The sequence below is a fragment of the Meles meles genome, chromosome 2, assembly GCF_922984935.1.
Source record: "Meles meles chromosome 2, mMelMel3.1 paternal haplotype, whole genome shotgun sequence".
Taxonomy (NCBI): Eukaryota; Metazoa; Chordata; class Mammalia; order Carnivora; family Mustelidae; genus Meles; species Meles meles.
Window position 1 is genome coordinate 143444051 of NC_060067.1, and position 14650 is coordinate 143458700.

General features: G+C 42.9%; 1 protein-coding gene across 2 annotated transcripts in view; it reads right to left on the reverse strand.

Moving 5' to 3' along the window:
* Positions 1-14650, reverse strand: part of FHIP1A (FHF complex subunit HOOK interacting protein 1A) — a 228112-nt gene that overhangs the window by 103004 nt on the left and 110458 nt on the right. Inside the window, exon 3 of one of the 2 annotated variants that reach the window (XM_045993525.1) lies at positions 5164-5255. The exons of the other annotated variant lie outside the window; for it this stretch is intronic. The gene's annotated coding sequence lies outside the window, so the exon portion shown is untranslated. The remainder of the gene's footprint in view (positions 1-5163; positions 5256-14650) is intronic. 2 annotated transcript variants of the gene reach the window in all.

Here is a 14650-nt window from a genome sequence, read left to right on the forward strand (position 1 = left end):
TCTGTTTTCACACACATATTTTATCAGTTTGTATGTTGTCTGATGAAGTTACCTAATTACTGTAACAATGCACACAGCTCAGCCAGGGGAGAAGCCTGAGAACACCCAGCAAGTCGTCAACCAGACAGAACACTCGGCAGGAGGTGGGCAGCATGGTTTCCAGAGAGAAGAAAGAGAACCGAAGGTACAGGGAACCACTGAGACAGGTTAAGAGAACTCCCGTTACATGACAAGAAGGAAGCCAGTTGTGTTTTCAAGAGCTATCCTCTAGCTTGAAAGGGTATCTCCAGGCAAAGTTATGTCCTGTTTAGAGAACATGTCAGTTAACGTCTCTCGGGGAGGGAACTTCTGTGTCTTTCTCAGCAGCCCTTGCTGTAGAAGTGCTAGAGAGTGGTTCTTTTTGAGAAAGGAAGCATGTACAACTATCTGTATAGCCCAAGGTGGTCCCAGAGTGTAGTTTCCAGTGGCTACTCTGGACAGTAATCCCTAACAGACAAGCTGATGGAAAAACTGCCGGCTGATAAGAAAAACCTGACACACAGATTGAGAACAGAGTCTCTTGCACCACACAGTTTCCCCTCACCAAACACACACACGGTCAAAAGATGCTGCTCCGTACCTACACAAGACTATTACGACTGGCAGTCAGAATACTAAATCTAGCCCCCTGACTTACTCTTTTATTACTATTATTTTCATTTGGAGATCTGAAGGTACGGTACTCACGATCCAGTCTGCCACAGACTCTACCCCTTCCTACGGTCTCACACCTGTCTCGGCCCATTGGGAAGGCCCCTGAAAACAGCTGGATATCGTACAGCTCCAGTGTACATTGATTCTGTACAGCACTTCGGTTTGTCTCTTGGTAACACCAGGAATGCTTTCAGAGGAAAGGTATTGCCTTGTCAGCAGCACTCAACCCCACCAATCAAGAAAGACCAGAGCATTCACTTACTGCAGACAAACAGAAATGACTGAGGAATGGTTCAGAAACTTGAGCCTTCATGAGAACCATGGGAGAACTTTGTAAAAATGCAGATTCCTTGGAGCCCTAATCCTTCAGCTTCTGATGCAGTAGGTCTAGGAGTGGAGATCCAGGAATCTGCATTTTAATAAGCACCCGAGGTACATACTTCTATTACATTGGTACAAGAGGTATAATAATAAAAGTATCAACAATGAGCACTGTACGTGCTCCCCAGGCCATGCTCCAAGCCCTTTACAGGTAATGACTTAATCCTTGGAGCACCCCCATGAGGTAAATATGATTATTATCCCCATATTACGAATAAGGAAACTGGAGAAGAGAGATTAAGAAGCACGCCTCTGCTGACTCAGCTAGTGAGGGGAAGAGCAGGAATGAAAAACTAGGCTCAAGAGCTCACAGTCAACCGCCCGCCTATACTACACACGACCACCTTGGCCTAAGGGAAGCCATCATACATAAAATACAAACCCCTAAAGGTTTGCAGCTTGTGACTCAGCAAAAGCCCCTTCTGGGTTGCGGGGGAGCCCATTAGTCCCAGGGATGCCCATTTCCACATTCATCACCATTCTTCACAGTAAAAATAAAGAGTTTCTTTTGCCTGTTACAATTCAAGAAGCTGTAGAGCTGGCAAAAGAGACTGTGAAGAGGATAAATGATCAGACTCAGGGGCCCCCATTCTGAAGCAGGAGTGTAACATCTTGTGAAAGCTCTTGACAGCATGAAATAAAAGGGAGTCCTTATATCCTCCCAACTGAAGATGTGAGAAAGGGGAAGACAATAGCCCACTTATTAATAAAGCTAAAAATATTCCAACCCGATTCCTACACAGTTACCCCAAGCTGAAATATCATGATCAATCTTAGAGGGTCTCTGAGGAACGAATCAAAAGGCCGTGCTGGCTAGACAGAGAGTTCTGAGACTCAACACCAAGAACATGATCCATAAAAGGAAAAATTGATAAATTGAACCTCATCAAAATTTTAAAAACTTCTTACTCTCTAAAAGCGTATGTGAAGAAGATGAAAAGACAAAATAAAGACTGGCAAAAAAAAAATCTGCAAATGACACATCTGACAAAGTGTCTAGAATACTCAAGAACTCTCAAAACTCAACAGCAAAAATAAGTAATCCAATTAGAAAATGGGCCAAAGCTGCGTATGGACATTTACCACAATGACATCGATCAATGACCACAATATACATCTATCAAAATAAGCTAAAATTTTAAAGAGTGACAAATACCAAATGTTGGTGAGGATGCAGAGAAACTGCATCACTCATACACCGCCGGTGGGAAGTGAACTGGTACAACCACCGTTTTGGTAACATGTAACTGCCATACAACCCAGCAACTGACCTCCTGGGTATTTATCACAAAGGATGAAACTTACCTTCGCACAAAACCCTACACACACAGGCTCACAGCAGCTTTCTTTGTAGCAATAAAAACTAGAATCAGCCCAGATGTCCAACAGGTGAATGGTTAAACAAATCGTACCACATCCATACCATGAAATATGACTCATCAGTAAAAAGTAACTATTGCTAACAGCAACAGCTTGGGTAAATTCCAGGGAATTGTGCTGAATGAAAAAGGATGCATACTACACAACCCCATTTATAGAACATTTTTGAAATGACAAAAATAAAGGGAGGATGGATTAGTGGTTGCCAGGGGTTAGGGACGGGAAGAGAAGGGCTGGGAGGGCAGGAGGAAGTGCCATGATTGCAAAAAGGGAACTGCAAGGGTGCCTGGGTGGCTCAGTGGGTTAAAGCCTCTGCCTTCAGCTCAGGTCATGATTCCAGGGTCTTGGGATCAAGCCCCGAATCAGGCTCTCTGCATGCTTCCTCCTCTCTCTCTGTCAAATAAATAAAATCTTTAAAAAAGAAAAAGAAGGGGGAAGGGGGATTGCGGTGTCAGAACCCCTCAGTATCTTGCCTGTGGTGGGGGCACACAAACCTACACGGATGGTAAACTCATACAGAACTTCAGGTAATACAGGCATGCACACAAATGAGAACAAATAAAATTGGGGAAGGTCTATGGATGGTATCAATGTCAATATCCTGGTTTTAATATTATACTCTAGTTTTGCAATCTGTTTCCATTGGGGGAAACAGGGCAAAGAGTACAAGGAGTTTCCCTGCATTATTTTTTACAGCAGCATGTGAGTTTACAATTATCTCAAAAAAAAAAGGTCCAAGATCCCAAGTGTGTAAATGAAATCAAGCACTGCATCCTTTCACTGGGAAGGTAAAATGGCACACCCCTTCCAGAGGACATTTGTCAATGCTATCAAAAGTGAGAAACACATCCTTTGATCCAATGATTCGATCATTGGGTGATTAATGATAATGAATAATTTATGACATATCAAACATTTAGTTACAAGGGCATTTATTTCAACAGTGCTTTCTTAAAGACCAGAAACAACTAAATGTGGTACATCCAAACAATGAGATTCCAGCTAGTCATCAAAATAACCTTTGGGAGTAAAGCCAGTTATCTGGAAAGATAGTCGAGACATAGGTTGTTCCATCAATATTCATTCAATTCCTGCTAAGTGCCAGGCCCTGCTGTTGCATCCTGAACTCTGACCACGTCCAACAAAGCGCAGTCCCCATGTTCATTAAACGGTCTGGTGGACTGGTGGCTGTCTGCACCAGGTAAGAAGACACTTCACATACATCTCTTTGTGTGATTACACACAAAATGCGTGCACGTACGCATGTGTACAAACATGCACATACAATTTAAATTCAGGAAGGACACAACCCAAAATGTAAAGTGGGGTTGTGTGTGTGTGTTTAATTTTGTTTTGTTTATCTGTCTGTGTATTCTAAATTTTACAATTAACAAGTTTCACTGGTATTAATTTTAACTATTGAAGGAAAAAAGGCTGGTCCCCAGAGAGTGTTTCTGTCTTTGTTTTTGCTTTTTAGTTTTTTTTTTGGGGGGGGGGATGCAATCAGAGTGAAATTTTTCTAAATCTTGTTTTAAAGAACTCAAAGACCTCCTCAATTGTCATTGTGAATAAAGGCAAGCTAACCCAACTGGATTACCTCAGGATAAGAATTACACACATCCAAAACAATTACACAAATTCACAAATTCACGTTTGTGAGCCATTCCTAGCCCTTGGATTGAGCTGGGGTTTCTATTTCAGGCAGTTCACATTACTTGCTTTTGCTAATTTCTTTTTATCAAAAAAATAAAGCAGATTACAGAAAAAAATTTAATGCAGATATGAAAAACAACCACAACTAATATCATTCACCCAGACAAAAAAGAACTATTTTAAACTCCAGATATACTACTTTAAACCCACATCTACATGTAAATATTTGCCAGTTCATGTGGTTACCCTAAGATGGGTTCGCATTGCACATACTGATTTTAAAGCTGTGTAAATTTTTTTGGTTAACAATACATTCTAATGACATATTTTAACATTAAATATGTACATTTAACCAATCTACTAATGGCTGGGGATCTACAGTCATAAACAGTGGACAATAAACATTTTTTACTAAACATTTGAGCCCATCCTCAGTTTTGTCCTTCCATGAAAAGCCCAGGAGTAGAAATGTAAGGGTACACACACATCTGAAAGCTTTTGATATAAGTGCGCTCCCAGAGAATGGTACTAGTCTATACTCTGAACACCTAGTGTGGGAATGAAAGTGATTCAGTTTCTATGTCCTCACTAATGCTGCTGACCAACAATAAAGATTAACTTGTTCTTAAATTCTCTAGAATTTCACTTTTGGGGAGAAAAAAAAATTTTTTTTAAGATTTTATTTATTTATTTGACAGGCAGAGATCACAAGTAGGCAGAGAGGCAGGCAGAGAGAGAGAGAGAGGAAGAAGCAGGCTCCCTGCCGAGCAGAGAGCCCGATGTGGGACTCGATCCCAGGATCCTGGGATCATGACCTGAGCTGAGGCAGAGGCTTTAACCCACTGAACCGCCCAGGTGCCCCGAGAAGAAATCATTTTAATAGAGGATCAAAATAGAGGACTTATTTGGCTGTCAGTTAAATTAGAAATTTTTAATTTGTCGATTTCACTTTAATTGCAGAAATTGGTCAGACCCTCTAAGGCAAACAAAAGATCATCTAGGCAGGACTCTGTTCAGTCAACAATTTTTATTTCGATAATTATTGTGGATTCATACCTGACATCTCCAAATCTTTAGCTACGGAGATCAGCCTTTCCACCAAGAACTCCCAGGCTAAGACAGGGTGGCCTTCTCCTAGTGACTGCCTCCTAGGTGATATGGGAATAAATGAGATGATGCACTTGCCACACACCTGCTGTCATGTGCTGTACAACAGCCCAGTGCTCGACACACAGTAAAAAGTCCAAAAATGTTGTTTACTACAGGTTTGGGGTTGTTTTTTTTTTTTTTAAGATTTTATTTGAGAGAGAGCGTGCACGTACACAGAAGCAGAGAAAGAGAGAGAAGCAGACTCCCTAATGAACAGGGGTCTGATGGGAGGGCTTGATCCCAGGACCCCAGGATTATGACCTGAGCCGAAGGCAGACACTTAACTGAGTCACACAGACATCCCCATTTTAGGGTTCTGACATAAGTAACATAACCTTAATTGACTTAAGGAGGACTGAAATACAAGGTATTTCGATTCTTTTTTATTTTTATAGATGAGGAAACTTGGGTTCACAAAGCTAGGCCTAGAACTCACAGCTCCTTGATGTCGGGCTAACACTTTTGCTCTAACACTAGGTTTCCTCTGCACAGAGTGAAGGCTTAGAGACACCTTAATTCACACAATTACGCTTAATCAGAGCAATCTGCAATTTGAGATTTAAGCCTACATGCTCAAAATATACTTGGTTTATAGATATCTGCCTGGTTAAATAATAATTCTCCAAAGCAGGTATTTTAAGTTGCAGCCTAAAAGCAAATGGGTTTATATCTACCCCAGAAGATGATGAAATGATTGATTATAAATCTCTCCTCTGATAGAGGGTTTCTGATTGCATCAGACAGAGGGCATGAAGACTAATTAAAAATGCTCATACATTCATCACCGCTGATTGTGCATAATCCACTCCTGAAGGTATGAGTGCACTACCTTCACCAAATGACAGCGGAAACAGATGAAATTTCCACTTACAACTCCCAGAGGCTATCTGTCTCGATTTCAGGGTAAATGGGCTTTCCCTAATAACTTAAATCACAAACAGCACGACAGTTCAAAAACCCTACACCAAATTTCACTATTCTCTCTGAGCAGGGGCTGGCCAGGCCCCATCACATGGTATATGATCAATAAGTAATTACAGATGAATTGGTAAATGGGTCTATGGGCATACTTTAGAGATTTTCAAAACTAATTTTTCTAGGTGCCTCCATAATTGGAAACCACAATGTGTGTTCCAGTGAGCTAAAGGAAACACATCCTGGGGTGCCTGGGTGGCTCAGTCTGTTAAGAGTCTGCCTAAACTCAGGTCATGATCTCAGGGTCCTGGGATCGAGCCTCGCATCAGGAGGCCTGCTCGGTGGGGAGTCTGCTTCTCCATCTCCCTCTGCCTGCCACTCCCCCTGCTTGTGCTCTTTCTCTCTCTGTGTGTCAAATAAATAAATAAATAAAATCTTTAAAATAAAGAAAGCAAGAAAACACATCCTATATGCCACTCAAAACAGCCCTTACACTGGTTCTCTCATACACCCACTCCAGTGACTGGTTTGTACCCATCTCTCTCCACTCCTTTTGGGGCTAAAATTTTTATCTGGCAGTCAGCATGGCTGCAATCACCTGCGAAAACATCACTGAGGTAAAACACTGAAACATGCTTTCTAACAAGAAGAGCTACAGATGGCCCTCATCTTGTCCTCTAAGGGAACCTCTACTCACACCACACACACCACATGCCCCTGAGCTGAGAAAGAAAGGATGGGAATAGGCTGATGGTCAATCTGTGCTCTCCTCCTCCTCCCCAGGAACTATCTGTCCCCCTCACTTCACCCCTACCCCAGAAAGTCACCAGCACACTCCTCCCCTTTGACCTGATCCCAGAGTAAGAACACCGTCCTAGCTTCAGGATGTGAAAGGAGAAGACTCCACCCATCATGTGGGCTGAGAGGGCCCCAGGGCACAAGGAGCATTTACCAGCATTGCTGCTCCTGGAGGCCCCTGGGGCTCCTCTGCATGTCTGTCCCGGGAGCAACCAGGGGATGTGGAGAGGAACAGACTCTGTCTGGTTCGCGGAGCCTGCACCCCAAGAGGGCATGTTTGGAGTCCTGGCTTAAACCTCAAAATCCTGTTGAATGAAGAGCTCTGTCATACTCCTACTAGCCTTTGAGTCCCCTGCTGCATAAAGGATCTGACAAATGAAAATGGATTCAAAATTGCATCATCTGCATTAATAGCAAGGAAAAGAGTTTCAAAATTAATGATAATTCAACATAGCAACCATAAGCCTACGGTGGAAGATGGAAAAAATGATGAGTCTCTGAGCTTGAAAAGTCATCCTAGTTAAGCAATAACTGGACAAAATCAGGAGAAGATATAAACCAAACAACAGCAAAATTGTCATGCAGCTGCTCACCACCATCCCCCCACCCCACTTTCTGAAAAACAATCAAACAGCAGCACTGAATTATGCCATGCCACACATCCACACACTCCATGTTCACTCCACATGAATTACTAGCAAGGGAAATTCACATTTTCTGTTTTGTAACTTTCTTAGACATTCTTAATATGACCCTCCATTGTTTTTTGTTGTTGTTGTTTTTTTAATTCTTGCCCTCTTTACCTCATTCGGTTCTTTACATTTCCCTCACTGGGTCATGGAGATTCACATTCTGACCCAGGCTCTGCCCCATAGAGATCAATGTAGTTTACGCACGTATCAATGAGCCTCCATTTTCTCAATAAATAATTCAATAAATTCTACTCCGCACCACAGGTTCAGCGCTAAGTACAGGAATACGAGACAGAACAAGTCAAGCGTGGTACCTATTTCTTAAGGAGCTCAGTCTATAAAAATCAGGGTTAGATATGAAATCAACAATGCTTAAGTTTTCAACTTTTTTATTTCCATGTTCTCCCTCTTCCTCCCGATTCTCATGGCTCTAGCTTCACCTCTTTCACGTGCATTCTTAATCACCCCTGGCCCCTCAAAAACCATCAGTGCCATATGAAAATGTTATGCTCTAGCCTAAGGATTTAGCCAGATTGGCTCACAAGGCAAAAGAAAGGGGAAAATACAGGAGAAAGAATCTATAAAAAAAAGCAAGGCCTCAAAAAAAAATGTCCAGCAGCAGTGGTTGAGAGGAAAGCTGCATGTGAGTACCGGTTCCGGGGAAATGGGCAGGGGAGAAGAAGAGAGAGCATAACCATCTCCTCCTCCTCAAAAATTGGAACCTGATCCCCTGAAAGCCTGGTCACTGGGTCACTCAGTCTTAATTGCTTAATGAAAGAGTACAAATCAGCAGATATTATGCCTGAGCGTTCCAAATGTCCCTAATTATGACCAAGTAGATGAAGGCCTTAAAAAAAAAAGAAAAAAAATCACACTTCACCTTATTGAAAGGGTTGCTGGCATATCATTAATTAAAACACCTCAGTCCCAACCACATTAGAAACATGATAATTATCTTCATACGAAATTTGCTTTTTAACACTTGAAATGCTTCAAACCCTAGTATGACAACAGATTATAAACAAAAAGGCCATGCATTAAGGTTCCTGTCCATTACTATGTTGCTGCAGCTCAAAGTTAAGAGCTCCCCCCTTTGGGAAGAATGAGCATTCACAGTCCTGAGAAGAAAGTGCAACAATTACCATGATTATCATTGCAATATTAGCAGCACCTACCTCTTCTTGAGTCATTACCATGCGCCAGGGACTGTACTAAGTATTTTGTCAGGTTTGTTTTGTTTTGTTTTGTTTTAACATGCTTCAAGCTCAGAGAGACTGAATAACTTGCAAAAGGTCACCCAACCAGGGCATGTCAGAGCAGGGAATTGAATCCCCAGCTGTCTGGCTCCAATATCTACACTCTTACATAGCCTCCAAAAGGTGATGTCAAAGGAGGGGGCAGGGGCAAGAAAGAGAGGAAGCTAGCAACTGCATCTGTATTTTCCCAAAGTACAGCTTATAAGAAAAAACCATTAGAAACACAGAAGTTAAAGCTGAACGACTAAGAAAGCCAAAGAGAAGTCCAAAGAATTCCCCAAACAGGTACCAGAAAACCTGCCTTCTCTCCCACAGCTGGTAAAATCTGAACCAAGAGAAAAACAGTAAGGTTGTAGCAGGCGGGAACAGTGACTCATCAAGAAGGAGCCGACCTGAGGCCAGGTAGGGAAAACACAAGTTGCTCAACGAACTGTACTATATGCCTCCCGTAATGCCAGCTGCCAGCCCCTGGGCTGGGATGGTCTCTGGCATCTGAGTGCTGGAGAGGAATCACAAAGAGAACCTGTGAGGGCGGACTGACTGACAGGAGCTACTCCAATGACGTTCACCTCTACTGTTCCTCACCTCGGACCAAGACTTCTCAGCTTGAGACCCTCCCTAACCCCACCCAAGTTCTGCTGTAATCGAAGGACGACAGTACTAATTTCAAAGCTCTGAGTTTTAACCACGTCTTCTCAATAACTGAAAACTCCCAACCTTTTTTAGAAGCTCTTTTCCTTGAGGTGGAAAAAAACGAGAAGCTATCCTGGCTCTCAAGCACTAGGGAAAAGCTCACAGCCCCAGCCCTTCCCAAAACAAGAAGGAGCTGTCACTGTTTAAAGTTTCAGCATGGCCTTGCCTCGTCTTTGAAGAACTCAAAAGTAAAAAAACATATCATGGCGTGGTAGAATAAAACTGGGCATTCTTCAAATCCCAGCTCTGCCACCTACCACGTCTATAACTTTAAGTAAAGTACCTAATCTCTTTTGGTCCCAGCTTCCTCAGTGTCAAAACAGGGATAAAAACGTCCACCATACTGGTATCTTGTGGGCATTAAGCAAAAGCATGTGTGTTTTTCACCCTGTTGAGGTGTATATCCTGCCCACAATACCTTCCAAAGGAAACTGGTAATATTCCCAATCAATACTTGAGGGCAGCCTTAGGCAATGATTTTCTTACTAAAGGGGCACACCACCACACACACTCTCCCACACCACCAACAGCCTAGTCATACGGAACAGACACTGACATGACCAAGATTGGGAACCTGATCTAAAAGCAACTGATCCCTCCACTGGCCATCAACCAGTGATGTGGCTATATCTCAGAGATAGATGATGGTTAGTTTAGCTCAACTTTTCAAATTCTCTGAGATTTCAGTTAGAAATAAAGTCAGCCGGTAGTATGCAGAGAAGCAACAGGTCCCAAGACAGACCAGCAACCTGGAGAGTAGCTGGGTTAACAGGGAGGGCAGGCTCCCAGAATGACACCCCACAACCCCTCAGCAGATGCCCCCAGAACTAGTAGGGACCCAAGCAACCTTCTGATTCCAGCCTTCAGTTCTCCTCAGCAACCCCTGCCCCTTCCCTTCCCAGAGCCTGGCTCTTTCCTTTCCCGAGGTCCTAAGGATAAGCTTCATGGGACCAGAAGCCACAGGAGCACGTGTCTGTCTGTTCTTTGCAACCAGAGATAAGGCAATTAAGCGGCCTACACCCGCCTGTGAAACAGGCACTCGAGGGCAGAGACTCATTCACCAGGCTGCTTTCTAGGACCTCAATGACCAGACGAGGAAGGAGCAAGAACATGACCCACGCAGCCAAGAAAAGCTCAAGATGCCCTCTACAGACCCAAGCCACCAGACAGAACAGCTCAGGGGAGGGGATAGCTGTGTTACAACAATAAGTATACGAGATTTTTAAGAAGTTCCGTGAAGGTAATTACCCAGTAAAGCACAAAAGCCCTCAAATCTTGGCCACCATGGAAGCCGCCTTGGAGGGAGAGAAAAATAAGACTCTAATGCTTCTTGAGACTGAAACAAAGATAAATGCTGCTGGTTTTCTCTGGAAGTTTTCATTACGGAATGAGGAAACAAAACAGACTATCCAAGCCCTCCCAAAACAAAAAATAAAACAATAAAAGAAAGCCTCAAAGCACAGCCTCCCTGTTCCCCCCTCCCAAATAAGTAATTTAGCAAATGACAGTCAAAATAAGTAGCCGCATCAATCATGCACAAGCCATTGCACGAAGCCCTTCCCTACGCCCGCCTCCTCCCAGCCTGGCCTCCAATCCTGCACCAGCTTTTCGGGAGCACCTTTGGGGTCCCTTTCCATTTATCATTTATTTTATTATCCGGCTTGCAACCCAATTTGTTCCACTTCATGTTCCTGGTTTAAATATGTGAGTTCTATATTTCAACAGCACAGACCATGGCTTTCAGCAGACCCCCCGATGTCCATTTCACAGCTACCTGCTTCCATGCACCTCTCAAATCTGCATAGAACACAAAAAACATATTTGCTGTATATTTAAAAAGAGGCAGCAGACGAGCACTTCTGCATAAATCAAACCTGGGGAGGGAGTCAGGGGTACCCTAACAAGCCAAAGCGTAATTTATCTAGATTTACTTCTCGTCAGACCACTACTCAGCTGAGCCCGAAAATTGTCACTCCTGTTAGCTTTTCCTTCGGCCACCAGAAGGACCAGGCCCAAAGCAGCTGCTGTTTGGACAAACTATTCGCTTCTCACAGGGGTGGGAGTAAGCAGAAAAATTCAGATCTGAAGCCACTGGCCTGGGTCCATTCAATATGTTATGAGCAGCGCCTGAGCTAACAACACTTGGGCTTCTGTTTTGAGCTACACAGTTTCATTCTGTTCTTTTACTGTACAAGACTCGGCGCCTTCCCAGCACTGAGTGAAAAGAGCTCAAGGTGATAAGCAGTGAATCACAGCAAACTTCATGGAGTGTTTTCTTGCAGCCTATAAATAAAATCAGAATCTCTGAAGCCCGTAAACCTTCTGAGATCTGAACATCTCAAGGTTATTCATTTCTAAACCACTCCAGGAAGGACATAAACAACAATCCAAAGAATGTGGTCTGTCGCGAACAAAATTTCTTAATGCCCCAAAATTCACATTTTAATTGTCAAGACATTACGCTAAAGCACTGCAGACCTTTAACCTTCACGCCATGTTACCCCAAAAAAACAAACACCTCCCTTTCCGACACAGCTTAAAAAGCTCAGAGAGGTGAGCAACAAAACGACCAGGTCCATGGAAAAGCTAGGGTTCTGCAATTATTCGTAGATGATGAAATCGATAAAAACGGACGAAATTTAACTTTTCGTTATGCCGCAGAGAAAATTCAAAACATTTATGCAGCCGATGGCGAATAACTTTTCAGGAATCTGGGCAACTTTAAGTGGGGATTTTAATTTGTGGGTAATATCTGAAAGGGTTCTCTTCTCTTCCACCCACCCCCCCCTCACAACTGGCATAATGAAGAGTTAAATTCAAGGGCGGGACCTGGAGGCTCTTTTTGGCACCACAGGAGACTGGTTGGCCTGCCTCCCACCCTTGCTGAACTCACTGCAAAATCAAATCCCCTCACCCCCAGGAATTTAAACCAGAACTGGAAAGTGCAAAATGAGTTTCTCTAGTTGCTTCAATAACTGGAACATAAACTTGGGAGGCAAAAAGAAGCCCAGGTGAGCTAGGTGGAATGAAAGCCAGTTTAGTCCGAGGAAGAAAGAAAAACAGATAGAATGCTAAGCCAGCATTCCAGTTCCTGGTCTGAGCACAGGCTGAGCCGGAAGTTCCTTGAGGTATCAGAACCCTTTCAATAAATTTCCCTTTTTACTTAATCAAGTAGCAGTTTCTCTTAATTTCAACCTAATTCCAATTGGGGCCAGGACTAGAATGGGGGGTATTAGAACGATTCCTCAGGAGGTGAAAAATAAACTAATCATCAAAATTCATCAGAAAATCTTTGATCAAAAGAGATGGGAGCCAACATACCATTTGAGAATTGGATTCCTTTTTTTAATCATGCATTTATTGTAGCATCTTAGCTCAAAATCAAAGACCCTCAGTTTTCTATGTGTCAAACAGGTAGCACCTCTCTTCCAAGGTCATTTCTCACGTCCCTCCGTCATCCCAACCATACTGACTCACAGCAGCAAGTATCTCTCGCACCTTTCCTTGAACGTTAATTTGCTCACATTAAGCTTCTTCTCGGCTGCCTCTAGTGGCTTCCAGCTGTTCGATATTTCAAATTAAAACACCAATGGTGCATCCATTAGCTATGCATTATCCAGCCACTGTTCTAACCCACCCAGTCATCACCCATGGTCACAAGACTTCTACTCCAAGTTGAGAACATAGCACTTGCTGGTGTTTCTGCTTAGATAGGAGTAAAGAGAAGAGATCCTGGAGTCTGGACACTTGGACACCAGTTGTGATTCTTCTATGAAACAGTTATCTTTAATTCCTACAGGCCTGATTCCTTCTCTACAAAATAAATGTGTTGGGAATTAACCACTGGCTGTTAGCTTTTTTTCTGCCCCAACACATCTAAAAGGTATGGCAAGAATACAAGAAAAAATAAGTAGGGATGCCTGGGTGGCTCAATCAGTTAGCCTCTGCCTTCAGCTCAGGTCATGATCCCAGGGTCCTGGGATCGAGTCCCACATTGAGCTCCTTGCTCAGCAGGGAGCCTTCCTCTCCCTCTGCCTACTGCTCCCCCTGCTTTGTGCGCGCGTGCTCTCTCTCTGACTAATAAATAAAATTGAAAAGTTTAAAAAAAAGAAAAATTAAGTAATAACAGAAGAAGACAAGACAAAATATGCCACATTGACTGAGTACAATATCCAGAAAGAGACCGCGATTGGCCTGGCTGGCATTATGGCAGAGGCAGAACTGGAGTTAAGCCCCAGAAGACAGGAAGGGCATGGATTAACAGAAAGATATGCGCTTATGTCGCTTAAGCCTTCATTTACTTTTGTGTTGCTTACTGACAAATTGTACCAATACCTCTTGAGACACTGAACTGGGAAGGAAGAAGAAGGAACTATTTCAAAAGTTTATCAAATACCTATTGAGTGAGAACAGTTTCTATGAGGCAAAGGATAGTGCTAAAGGGGGACCCAAAGAAAAGTGGACATGGTCCACTAGCATCCAACCACTGAGGTCAGGGACCACATCTGTTCTGCTCACACAATACTTCCAAACCCTTAGAGCACCGAGCTGAATGCACAAGAAATATATGTTGAAAGAATACATAAATATAGCCCCTACCTTTAAGGACTTAAGGGTGTGTGGGTGTGGGTGTGGGTGTGGGTGTGGGTGTGTTTGTGTGTGTGTGTGTGTTTAATGGAAAACAAGAGAAAAAATATTCTGTCCTTTCCCTTCAGGAACATTAATAAATATGGCATCAATTTTACTTACAGGGAGCCCTCCTAGGGATAATAGAGGGAAGAACGTAAACCTCACACAATAACCATTTTACACAATAAATGATCAGATCTCACTATGTTAGCAAGTAAACAAATCTGTCACTTGACTCGTTCTCTGTGCTGATGCATTAGCTAAGAATGAGCCTTTTAATAAAAAAGAATAAGTCACTCCACAATGGTAAGTCCAAGAAGTCTCCCAAATATATATTAATTTGCTTCAAAATGCCATCTCCTCTTAAGTTGATTTTCCCCCCCAACTGCCTCAACCACAGGCAATTATGTC